Below are 9,740 nucleotides of genomic sequence, written 5' to 3'. Positions count from 1 at the left end.
GTGTGTGTGGAATGCATGCTCATGCTTTAGGGCTCATCAGTGTCGCGTGGGATTGTCAAACACTATCCTGCTTGTCATCTCTACTATACAGGCACTAATTGTTAAGAAGATCCAAACATATTCGTACTGCTAATTTATTCTCTCTCTCTCTCTCTCTCTCTCTCTCTCTCTCTCTCTCTCTCTCTCTCTCTCTCTCTCTTTCAGCCCTTTAATACACACCGCCCTTTATCAAATTTCCTCTTACCACACCACACTATCCAGTTCAGAGGAAGGCCACAATGCTGATGGCTCCCCAAAGCTGTAGATCCTGCATTTTACCTTGGCCCTGATTTTCGTCCTTTCGCAGTTTATTTCACTTAGTTTAGTGGTAAAAAAATAAAGGACAATACTACAGCTGTACGTCCTTTCCATCACACTTCTTCATGACTAGCATCATATCCTGGTGTTAATCTGTTGCTATAACTCAACATGCTAGGTGGAGAGATGGCATATTTTAGGCCAAGTTTTAGTGAACAGGATATGCCACTAGAGAGTTTTATTTATATTTGACAGACTTTTAAAACCGGAGAGGTGATATATTAAAAATACACACACACACACACACACACACACACACACACACACACACACACACAACCTATTATACAAATAAAAATTGGTAGATACATCGATATGGATAGACAGACAAATAGATGGACAGGCAGACAAATAAACAGATACAGATATAAAAATATATACATATGAGAGAGAGAGAGAGAGAGAGAGAGAGAGCCTCCTGTGTCTACATGAATACAACACTTCTACGAGTATCTGTTTATATTTATCTGTATAAGTATCTATCTCTCTAAATATCTATCTGCTGTATATGTCTATCTATATATTTATGTCTGTCTATCTATCTATATATCTATCCATCTATCTATCTATTGCCAGGAACCTTAATCCCATAGGAGGTGGCCACACACGAACAGCCTCCATGCCACCCATCTTCCGCCATCAGACTGCTCTCTCCCCAACTCAGATTCCTCTCTTTCATTCACCTTTTCTCCCCCATCCTTCCATCTCACTCTCGGTCTCCCCCTCCGCTGGTCCACCTCACTCAAACACACTCTCCTAGTCAGTCTCTAATTCTCCACTTCCACGAGGCTGCCCTTCCCTCAATTCTGACCCCCTCATCAATACGCTTCTCCTTCCCATCCCTCTCTCTCACTCTCAATCTCCCCCTCACCCTCACCCTATCCACCTCACACACACACACACACACACACACACATTTAGTCTCTCACTCTTCACTTACATATACTAAACTTACAAGCAAAACCAAACAAGGATTCATGAAAGGTCGCTCCCTGTCTTACAAATTTACTGCTATTTCCCTCGACGTGTAATGAGGCAGGAGACAACGATAGAAAGATAGTCAGTTATTTATCTCCACTCTGGCCAGGCTACTAGTGTGGGTTTTAAGTTAGGGTTAATGAGGAAGGTGTGGGTGTGTGGCGGAGAGGATGTGTCTTATAGTGAAAAGAATATTGGTGAAAGGGATGTGGTGAGGTTAGTATTTATAGAAGTTAGCTAAGATGGTTACTAGCCCCCTTATCGTTCGAATAACTCTAGTAATGTGTTCTGTTTATACTGGTACTAACTAACCCCTACATTCTTCGGTCAAGTCCAGCATCCCGTTCTCTGGTCGGTTAAGGAAGCTCCCTGACACATTTTCCAAAGTGGCTTATTTTGGTTAGATGTTATTTCGGTTATAGAAGTTATTTAAGATGGTTACTAGCCCTCTCATCGGTGGAACAACTCTAGTAATGTGTTCTAAATATACTGATACTAATTAACTCTTACATTCCCGGATCAAGTCTAGAACAAGTATTTTCGTCAGTTAATGAAGCTCCCTAACACCTTTTCCTAAGTAATTAATTTTGCTTATTACACCGTACTGTCCTCTTCTGTGTTATATAAATCCTTCCAATATCGCCATACCCTGCATAAATAACGTACAGCGGGATATTAACCAGCCATTTCCAAAAATAAATCACTAAGGAAGACGTGTTAGGGAGCTTCCTTACCCGACGATAATTCGAGCCTAGTAATTTATTCAATCGAAGGCCAAACGATTCTTATGTATCTAAGGTTGAGTCATGGAATTGAGAGAGAGAGAGAGAGAGAGAGAGAGAGAGAGTTGGAAACCACACTGTCTATTTAGCCTGCCATTTCTCCATCTTGAATACCGAGTTGTTACAATTGACTAACACTGGAATACGATGCTAATCACGAAGAAGTGCTGTGTAAAGGCAGTAGAACCATACCACTGTCACATTTTAAACTACGGGAAATAAGGTGCAAAAGGACGAAAATCTGCGCCAGGCTAAACTGAACACAGTATGGATACGTGAGGTGTAGAAAATATCAGGTAAGGGATACAGTCATGGCAACTAATGGGGAACAGGTGTAGTATTAACAGAATTATACGTATCCATTATTATAGTGACTTTGGGTGTTGGATAGGGACGCCTTCAGGTGGTGACACCGATACAGCTGAGTGGATTAAACTGCCCGGTTATACAAATGCCCCTCAGATCCCCTTCTATCATCAGAAAGGAGGATGGACTGCAGAAAGGCAACTTCAGGTGGCAGTCTATTGGGTTTACGTTTTCCATAAACTTGGAATCACAACAACAATAAAAACGACAACAAAACACAAGACAATAACAGAAGCAACTAAAGTAAAAACAATAGCAAATATATCAACCGAGGGCGTACGTTCCAACTTGGCGTAGATCCCTAACCTCTTCCAGCGTTACTGACGGACATGGAAGTTCCCTAACACTTCTTCCTTGGTGATTTATTTTTGGATATGGCTGCTTAATATCCTTCTGTATGCTATTTATGGATGGTACGGCAAAATCGTAATGATTTATGTGACACAGAAAAGGAGAGAAAGATGTAATAAGCAAAATAAATCGTTAAAGAAAGTGTGTTAGGACTTCTTCCTTAACCAACGAGCCTAAGTGTTGCCAGATTCAAGTTAAGGGACTGGCCCGTTCTGTCAGATGAAAACAGTCTGAATAAGGTATCTATCTGCTTCAATTTAACGCTCTCAGGCATTTGTAAATCACTCTCAGTTGAATAAAATCGTCTGGTGTCAACGGGGAGAGAATTTCAGAGTTACCTCGACCTTTAGCTTTTTTTTTTTTTTATTCCAGTATTAACACTCCCAGTTAATGAAAATCGTCCCGCATTAGCTAAAATATGATGCAAGAGTTGTGCCCGCCATAAGAGGGTTAAATAGGAAGGTAAGGATGCGTGGCGTGGAAGGCTGTATCATACTGGACAGAGTCTAGGCAAGAAAGAAAGATGCGAAGGGTTAAGAGTCTCCTTTATAACTACAGTTCTTTCAGCTTAACTTGGCCCAGAGCTTCGTCTTTTTGTGGCTTAATTCACGTAGCTCAGTGGCAGAATAAGATGATGTTATGGCTTCTACATCCTCTCCACTGCACTTCTTCCTGACTAGCATCATATACTAGTGTTCATTTATTCTTACAACTGAGCATTCAAGATGGGTTGGTGACAGTATTAGACTAAGCTGATGTGAAAAGAGTGTAGTACGGTATCTATAACTCTACTTAAACCCTCTCACGGTCGGAAGAAGTTTAGTATTCCACGCAAGCTAACGCCAAACTATTTTAATTAAGCTGTGAATGAGTAGTTGGAGCCTGAGAGAGTTACCACAACATACGCTCTCTCTCTCTCTCTCTCGAGTAATGGAAAGAGAGAGAGAGAGAGAGAGAACACCCCCTGCATAATTCAAGGCATGCTTTCTTTATTAGCAATGCAAATGTTGACAGTCAGTAGGGCCAGTCGGGTTATGATAATACATTGACTCCACGGACGACACCTGATGCGCCATTATATCTGATACTGGCGTGTGTACAGAGGAATACAAAGGAGTACAAAGGAAAGCAAGCACCAACAGACCTACTGACCCTTTGGAGGCTGTTTGTTATAGGGAAACTTTTACCTACACGCCTTTTACCTTAACTTGGTCCAGATTCTCGTCCTTTGGCGGCTTTTCCCCCGTAGCCCAGTGACAAACAAGGACAATGCAACGGCTCTGTATCATTTCCATAGCACTTCTTCGTGACTACCATCACTTCTTCGTGACTGGGAGTCTTTACGTAGCGGCACTGAGCACCCTGGATGGAACAACTGCGGCATCCACCCGGTAGCTAAGCCTCCCCACATTTCCCTGCACCTTGCCGTGGGAAGGGCCCTGGGTTGACCCTGGTGAGGCGCTGTCTACTTCATGGAGGCGCCGGATCCCTACAAGGTGTATGTACCGTACTGCACTGTATATGTAGGACGGCCCAAAAGAAAGTCATATTTACCTGTGGTCGACGGGCATGCTTAGACAGACAAATCAGGGTTATGGAACAGCAGTAACAACTGTCAATTGAATAAAAACGATTGGTATTAGCCGCATGGGAATTACAGAGCTGATCAACCATGGTGGAGCAAATGTTGATAATATTAACCCTGACTGACGCTTTTGAGTCATCCTCGTTTCTTTTTAAAAAAAAAAAAAAAAAAAAAATCAGTCTGAAGTTGGCCTGAGTTGAAATGTAGAGATGTCCCGACCATGAAGAGGTAAATACAGCTTTCTTAGCCTACAGAATACGAGAGAAATTTCCCCAGGCTGAGTAAAGTCATGTGGTGCAAGCAATGGTAAAGTAACTGAAGAGGACTTCATACTGAATGTGGTAAGCGGTGTACCTGTTGCTTTCCTTCCTCACTCCCTTCTCCCCCTCCCTCTTCCCTTCTCCCCCTCCCTCCTCTCCCCCACCCTCTCCCCTCTTCCCCATTTCTCTCCCTTCTTCCCTTCCCGCTTCCCCCATCCTCCCCTCCTTCCCCCAGTAATGTAGAGTGGAGTCGCCTTGTGGATGTGGATGCAAGAAAGGAGCAAATCCACACTGCTTTCTGGCTATGTAAATATTGGTGACATAATTTTCGATGGTATTTAATATTTTACATTTGATATATAAACTTCTGTACACAGCTGACTCACGTTTAGGTATATATGACATGTTAAACAGACGTTTATATAGGTAGACAGACTGACGGATATAAAGACAGATACAGAGATATACTGGTATGTATAGGTAGACAGACTGATTGATTGACAGGTACAGAAACAAAGATACAGACAGACATGTATAGATAGACAGACTGATTGACTGACAGATAGACAGATACTGTATAGATAGACATAAGCAGACAGACAGACAGATACTGTATAGATGGACATAGGAAGAGAGAGAGAGAGAGAGAGAGAGAGAGAGAGAGAGAGAGAGAGAGAGAGAGAGGAGTCAACCAGATGCACGGATAATGCAGACCTTATGGATGGGAGTACGTGGGCGGGATTTAAACTACAAGGGCGAGCTTTGGGCGTGGTGGGCGTGAATCTGGCCGTGGTGGGCGTGGCTTGGAATGCTGAGATGGGGTGGGAGAGGCACCACCTTGGTTATAAAATATGGACTCTATTATTGCAGTCTTGTTTGCATCTCTCTCTCTCTCTCCAGGGAATTAACTCACAGACCTGACGGTTGATTATTTTCTGAGGTTCACTCTTTCACCTCATAAGTCCTATTCGTCACCCCTCCACCTCCTTCAATCTCGTATAAAAACTTGCACTCTGGAAATTATAATGGGAAAAACTCCTATTCACTTTTCACTCTAACTTGGCCCCCTTATCACCTCTCCATCATGAATGCTCGCTTTAACACCAGATTAACACTAGAATGTGATGCTAGTCACAAAGAAGTGCTACGGGAAGAATGCAGAGTCTTATTATTGTTTTTTTCTGCCACTGAGGTACGTGAAACAAGCCGTAAAAGGACGAGGATTTAAGCGAAGTTAAGATGAATGAACTTTAGTCAGTTACTGTTGGACCTTCGTCGTAGTGACTAAGGACTTACCAGGAGTTATCAGCTTTCTCACTTTTTTTTTTCCCCACCACATTCTATGCCACGCTGTTCTGGTTCTTTTACATTTTCTATTACGAGAGGACGTATCTGACACTGCCAGGTAAGCATATAAAAAAACTTCAACAAATGGCCTTCACTCACTATTAACAATATTGAAATCACCTCTGCATCACTGTTATCACTAAGGGTGCAGCAACACTTGGCCCAAACATGTGACTGACAAGAAGAAACGAGGCTCAGGGGTTCGTCCAAAGTTCTGAGTCGGATATTGAAGTGGTTCTAACCCTGTGCTTCGTTCCACCTTGCCGATCACATGTTTCTTGCAAGTGTGACCGCACCCTTACGCCTTCATTACCAACAACATCGTCACTACCACCACCACAACCACCGACAACATCACTCCAACTTTTGGGTATCCTAAATCAAAGAATTACGCTTATCTGATCTGAAATGCAGTCCTTTATTCCTTCTCATTCTGCCATCATGCTTAAATTCATCATTCTTTGTCGGACGCGCGGGAAGCTCTACATTTCATCCTGTTCATCATTCTTCCTTCCTGCTTTCATACCCTTCAAGTTTAACCTCACTCATTTGCATGCCATTCTATCTTCATGCATATACTCCCCAGTCCTGTCTAGACCCAAATGCAGTCCTTTTCTTTCTCATTAGTCCCAAACTACCACCTTTCCCTTCCCCCCCCCTCTCTCTCTCTCTCTCTCTCTCTCTCTCTCTCTCACTCACTTTTACTCATCGTTTCTCCAGTATTTCATCTTACACTCCACCTTCCTCGCACACACTAATTAATCTTATCTACACTCAGCCGCAATCCTTCATCCTACCCCGCTCCATCACTAGGCAAAAACTCCCTAATTTTTACCTCACTACCTTATTTTCTTCTTCCATTACATATTTTCCCTACATATCAAGGTATTACTTCACTTTGTCCTGAGCCAAGTACAGTCCTTCAGTCCATATTATTCTGTCTTCACATATCCTCCTTCACTTTGTCTGGCCTCATCATAAGTCCCTCCATCCATTCTGCTTCTCAATTTTGCAGATGTTCCCTACTCTCATTCTGACTCAACTACAATCCATCTCTTTCCGATTCTTCCTCCCTGGATTATACTCTTAATTTATGCTGAATCAATCGCAGTCCATCAATCCATATTATTCTAATTTTATGCATATATTCCTCATTTTCATCTGAACTCAACAGCAGCTCTTTAATTCACTCTATCCCAGTCCACCATCCTTAAACTTCCTGACTCATCTACAATCCAGGATTTTATCTGACATTTCACCTTCCTTGCACGAACTCATTAGTCTTATCTCCACCCAACTAGAGTCATTCAATCCATCCACTTCTACTCTTCTGCATAAACGCCTCCATTTTATCTTAACTCCGCAGGAACGTTAACCCTTCCATGGCTGCTCCGTCTCTCGTATTTTGTTCCACTTACCGCCAGACGATGTTATTCAGCCCAAAGTGTATTTACAGGAAGCTGGGGATGTTAAAACTGGGACCACTAATCCTCATGGCCGGGACAACTCTAGCATTATGTTTCAGATAAATCATGATTATTGTGTTCGGCTGAGTTATGTTTCCTTAGTAGTGTGAATAATGATACCGTCGACCCACTTATGACTGGAACAAATCTAGTGATACATACATACATACATACATACATACATACATACATACAAACAAACGCACAAACAAACAAGCGAGCATACAAACAAGGGCACACATACAACAAAGGCACAAACAAACATAAACGAGAGAGAGAGAGAGAGAGAGCACACACACACACACACACACACACACACACACACACACACACACACACACACACACACACACACTGTTACGCTCCCCACCCCCACATTACAACGCAAACCCGGCCACAGGTCAGAACTTGGACATATAAGGGTAAAGAATACTTGGACCGGCTCCCAGGCCCCCACAGCCATCACCCCCAGTTCCCAGACAGGCAGGGAGGAGTGGTAGGAGGCTGGGTGGACCCCCTTGGTGGCTCAGGGGCGTCTCATGAGGAATACATTTGGTGGACTCGTTTCATTAGGAGTGTTGTTGGTGGCTTGGTGTGGTGAAAAAAGTAAAAAAAAATATTATCCTCCTCCTCGTACTCTTCCTCCTTCTCTCCTTGCTCCTGTTCGTCCTCCTCCTCCTTCTCCTCTTCCTCTTCCTCCTTCTTTCCTTGCTCCTCTTCCTCCTCCTATGCTTCCTTCTCCTCCTGCTCCTCTTCCTCTTCCTCCTTGAATTTCCTCCACCATCGTCCTACTTTCATTCTCCATCCATCACTCATTGTGCTTTTCCTCCCTTTCCTTCTTCTCACTTCTCCTTCTCTCTCTCCTCTCTCTCTCTCCTTTACCATTCTGTCGCCATCTCCAGCCACGTTTCAGCTGTTGTATTTCTCTTCTACCTTACATGTTTCTTTTCCCTTCATTGTTTTCATTTGTCTTATTTTTTTCTACCTCCCTCATCTCTCTATTCCTCTCCAAATTCTCTCTCTCTCTCTCTCTCTTCTGCCCTGCATCTACGTGTTTCATTGTCACCACTCATCACCTTGTTTTTAAAGCCTCTTCCTCCTCCTCCTCCTTCTCTTTTTCTCTCTCCCTCCTCTACGTATTATCACTTCCATCTCTCCGTACCACAGCATAAATCAAAGCTCAGGAATTTCAAGTCTCTCTCTCTCTCGGCCCTTCCTATATAGCAGCGTTTCTCAACCTTTTTATCCTCATGGAACCCTTGAAATAATTTTCATGTCTCAGGAAACCCTTACATAAAAATTATTATATATCATTATTAATACCCAATATCTTTCTTTCTCTTGTTCAAACTTAAAGCTCACAAGGAGAACATAATATATATTTTTTTCTGATAACTGGTTTAAGCAAGAAATAACTTACGTTTTTCTCAAGTTTACTGACAATGCAAAAAAAATATTAAATAAATAACTTAAATCAAACTACTTATTTAAGAGACTTCATACGGACGTTTTCATTCACACAAAAAAATAAACAAATAACCAATATCCTATATAACACATAAACCGAATGAAGACTGGTAATAACTACTAATACTACTACAATAACCTGATAAATACAACTTAAATAAAACTGAAGCAAATTAATACAAACAGAAGAACTAACCTTGGAAGAGAGAGAGAGAAAACACACACACACACAAACTTCTCATAAACTAACAAAAAAATCATAAACATACTTAAACTGTTAAAATTCATATAAAATCCCTAAATGATGGGTACCATTTACTAAATAACGTGGGTGAATGAGGGACTGTACCAGCACGCCAGGAAGTACATACGGGACTGATGCAGACCGTGCATGTGTCCTGTACTCGAGTGGGTCACTTGATGATACACGAATCCGTCACGTATAGCTCCTGTCTACTGACCACTAAAGGCGGCTTCACACTGGCGCCGTATACACGTCGCTAAGTATATTCCCTATAATTATTATACTTTTAAATGACATAACAGGTTAAGAATTTTTCAAGAATATGCCGTACGTGTATAGTAAAATTAGGAATATGAAATTAAACACAAAAATGACTCAGAAATGCATTTACATGTGATTAGCTTATTTATCACTATTTCCTTCGGAACCCCTAGCGACCTCTCGCGGAACCCTTGGGTTCCGGGGAACCCCGGTTGAGAAACGCTGCTATATAGACCGATATATATGCATCTGACCGAACTAGATTATTCTCATAAC

Source organism: Coenobita brevimanus, chromosome 93 (genome assembly GCF_032717465.1).
Source record: "Coenobita brevimanus isolate Jiangsu-jjx chromosome 93, ASM3271746v2, whole genome shotgun sequence".
Taxonomy (NCBI): Eukaryota; Metazoa; Arthropoda; class Malacostraca; order Decapoda; family Coenobitidae; genus Coenobita; species Coenobita brevimanus.
The sequence above is the reverse complement of the archived record's forward strand: the minus strand, read 5'-3'. Positions refer to the sequence as shown.